Raw genomic sequence first — 4,468 nt, 5'->3', positions numbered from 1 at the left:
CTTGTTTTTAAAAGATATTTAAAATAGAAATTTTACATTTCAAATGACATAAAATTATTGTCATTTTTTTTGTCAAATACACAAAACAATGAAAGTCTAGTTATCGGTAATCTGTGTAGATATCCTGGCTTGACTGCTTCAGCCGCTATCAGCCGCCAATGAGGTATCAGCCACTTCTAGCAACAGCCGCTAACGCAATCTGTAAACCGCAATATTACTATATTAGTTTCTGTTTTTTAACAATCCAGACAAGCTGCAAAAATAAATAAACAGCTGAACTATTTGATGGCAAAATTATTTGTCTAAATTTTCTTTAGAAATAAGACCATAAAAATATTTCAAATGTTAAATAGTTTTAAAATGATTTTTAAACAAACGCAACTTTGAAAAAATAGAATCATGTTGTATTGAAATTATTAATGTACAGTACACTACGGTTTGATTATGTCAGTTTAGAGATACCAGGGCTGGGCTCTTAAGGAATAAGACTATGAACCATAAGGAAAAAGGATAAGAGGATGAATACTCACCCCTTTTTCATGGTAAAATACTACTTCCCCATCCCTAAATTTAGAAGCAGACGAAAATCAAAAACCGCCCAGGGCTTTTTGTAAGTCAATCATAAATAATAATGTGAATAAAAAGAAAAGCGATATTAAGCAAACAGCCGTGGGCGGTCAGAATCAGCTGAATGTTTATTATGAAAAAAATTTCCCCCTTTTTAGAAATAGAAGTATTCATCTTTCATGAACAAATTTTTTTAAATAAAAATAAAATTCTATGTAATTTTTAATTAAAACATTAAAACGAAAATATCTAATCTAATATTCTTGCCCTAAATATGGAAATAGTAAAAAGTAAAAAAATATTTTTTTTAATAATTTTTAATCCTCCCATTTGAAAAGTAGTAGAATAGCAATAAATTTTAGCGCGGCAACAGCGCTGAGTAGGCCTCTAGGCCCACTGCCTATTTTCGTCTTCTAGTTGCTTCGATTCTTTCTTTTATTTTTTTCTCTATGCTATGAACGATAAATTGTTTGACATCCCCAATAATAATAAACAAAATAACACCTTCTGTAAATTATTGGTTAAAATTTTGGACGCTACTACTTTGAAAACAATCAAATTAAGATTTACCCGTAGGTTTTGGGCCAACGAATAAGATAACTTATGATTTTATTAGAGTGTGTACCGTGTGATTTACAATCCATTGTCCCCTCCCTCTTAGATAGATAGTGTGAATTTCAAAAAAGTTTGTTTGTAGGTTCCTTATAACATTTTAGCATAATCGAAATTTTGTTACCAGAAAGTAATTTTTATGAATGTTAGTTTAAATCCTGTGACAATTAGAAATAATGTTACAAAAATCGTAGCATCTCTATAATGTATTAAAACATAGGCATTGTGCATCGAATTTTGTTCATATTTGTTAATAATAGTTTGATTCTTCAATATTGATAAAGATTCAGCTATCTATAATTATCATTGTTCGTTGTTCTGACTGCCTGCTTTGTTAGGCTTCGCACTTATAGATGTTGGCATCCTTGTTTAATTAATACCTAGGGAAAATATAGTATGAACTTCATGCCATTTTATTTATAACGTTGGGTGGGCATATTTTACAATAAAAAATAATCAAGGGCAAACTTACACTAACATAAAACACAAAAAAATAGATACATACACACAAACAGACCGAATCAACCAACCATTTACTGTATGTGTTTATGGTTGTGTGTGTGTGTGTGTGTGTGTGTGTATGAGTGTGTGTTTGATGTCCCCTACGGCAAGAACTGTGATGTTATTAGCGTTTACAACACATCACAAAATAAATCTGCTCATTCCATCAGTTGGGAAGATGATTATAATTCTCCTCTATTTAAATGTATCATTTGATAACTATTTCTTACTATTCAAATTTGTTATAGTTCTTTTTGCATAATATTATAGAAAGTGTAATAAAATAAAAATTTTGGGATCTATTTCTGTTTTGTTGGCTCTTTATGCTAAAGACTTTAGATTAACCCCCCAAAAATATTGATTTTATACATATTAAGCAATAATAATTGCATCTCTCAAAACAAAGCCCAATGAGTTTATCTGTTGCCAAGATCATAAGCTTAATCCAGATGGACAGACAGCAATTGTTCTACTTTTATTTTATAAGATTAATTTTTAAGAAAAGGGAAAGATATCAGCTTCCCAGATTTCATTGTTATGAAGACAAATTTTAAAACAATGCCTCTAATTATCCAGAGATACATGATAGATAAATAAAAATTTCTTGACATGTAAATTAAAAGACAAAAAAGTGTATGTATTTGTAATTCAAATAGAATAATCTAATTTGCTCGCATTCGTTTCATGATTTTGTTTGATTTGATTAGTTGAATAGATACAAATCAATACTAGAAATTTGCGGTTGAGGCTGCTTAAGGATATACAAATTTACCAATTATCTGCATTACAAAATCGCGTCCCCTTACTCTGTGTCAGAGAGAGAGGAGACAATTATAGCTGTTTATTAAACTAGTCCCCAAAGTTTTATGATAACGTTTTCTTATTTGTTAGCTTAACAAGTTTGGGGACTTTAGTAAATTTGATTGGTTGTTTCATTAAGTTGAGTATTCAAACGTTACAACCAATACTTTTCATCTACGGTTGGGGTAATTTTGTGTGAACATTAAGGATGTACATCAATTTATCGGTCATTGTCTTATCCCTTTAGATTTCTGACTCTGTGTACATATTTCTACAGAAATGGGTTATAATTTGAAGAAATTTAATTATGTAGTAGGAAATGAAAATAACAAATTTAATGGGAAAAAACAGGTAAAAGAAAATCATTAAAATTCTATAAAACACATTATATATTAAATGTAAAAATCGAAAACTTTGATGAAGATTGTGAGATCGTATGCCGAGATTCAAAATACAAACAAACGCACACCCCTCCTTAACCAAACTTTAGATTAAAAAAATTTCCCAAACATTCGGACAATTGGGCGTTCAAATAGGACCTAGTGGTAGTTAGAATCAGTTGAGAACAAAATCCCAGCCGTTCCTTCTTGCCAGATATCACCATTTTAAGATTTTTAGTAAAATTGCACTAAATATCCAAATACAAACTTAAATTTACTTTAAATTTTTTAGTATAATTTTAGTGAGACAGCTCAATAACAGAGAATCTTTGCTCCTGTGGCTAAACTTACTGCCTGGAGTCCTTAACAGAGAGTGCCTTTATGTGTTAACACAAGTAGGGATTTGAACCCATTCCCAAAACTAACCAAAGTGGAATAACTATGTATTACAGCATTAGGTCAGTATTTTCACCACTGACAGGTGGAAGGCAAGGCCTATCCTAACCAGAAACCCGATCATTCACCCACAGGCCCCAGTGGAGCACCTTGGAGGTCTGCACCACATGTTTAGTGGGGTGTTCACCTGCACCCATGGATCGGGTAGGTTGAGACCTAATGGTGCCAAGCTCAGAGTGATGTCATACACCTGGCTTGTGCCCTGTCCATGAGATGCTTCCCTGCCAATCACAGATCAGCACAGCCGCCATGGAAGAATAGCTGCAGGTGGGGCCACATACCTTCACTCAAGATGCAAGTTAGCCCTATTCTGATTTTGATCCTCCAGGAGATCATGGTAGTGTGCATCTTGAACTATGCCCAGAGCCTGGGAGGGTTCTTTCCGAGGGAGTTGGGGACACCATTACTGTTTGACAAACCTGAGCTGATGGTACGGATCAACAGGGAGAGTAGCCATGGTCGCCCCCACTCATATTAAGCAAGTGGTCACAGCCCTGCCAAGCCTGGGGAAGGCCCAGAGCCCCTCCCACAAACAGCTGCTAAAGACAAGAAGCCCTCTAGCTGTAAAATCAACTGTCTGGCCAGGGCAGCTTACATGGGGCCACAGCCCTTGTCCCCATCGACTTTTCATGAGGTCAAGGAGCACCTGTTCAGAGCTGACTGATGACCAGGATATGGGTAGCATGAAGTTCTTGGCCATTCCCATCAAGATAGGGGCCTGGGCCCCTCAAAAGATAAAACTGAACAGGGGCTATTCTTTGTTGTACACCCCCATGGTGTTCAATGTGCCTCCAGGAGGTGCGACTGCATCAAACGGCCCCCCAGGAGTGAGATGGTGGTCAAGACCAGGCCTAACTTTCCAGTGCAGGGGACCCCAGGTAAAACTTTAACAAAGAGCTGAACCTGCTGATCACCAACAACAGCTAGAAGGTATCCAAAGGGGCATGCATTGCCTGATCCCAATAATGTAATATACAGCTATTCCACCATGGATAGTTTCAAACAGTAACTGTGTCCCCAACTCATGCATTGCTTAATGTGAATGGGGGCGACCATGGCTACTCTCCCTATTGATCCATACCATCAGCTTGGGTTTGTCAAACAGTAATGGTGTCCCCAACTCCCTCAGAAAGAACCCTCCCAGGCTCAGG

This window comes from Acartia tonsa, chromosome 4 (genome assembly GCF_053477335.1).
Source record: "Acartia tonsa isolate MP-2025a chromosome 4, ASM5347733v1, whole genome shotgun sequence".
Lineage (NCBI taxonomy): Eukaryota > Metazoa > Arthropoda > Copepoda > Calanoida > Acartiidae > Acartia > Acartia tonsa.
This window is presented reverse-complemented; position numbering follows the sequence as displayed.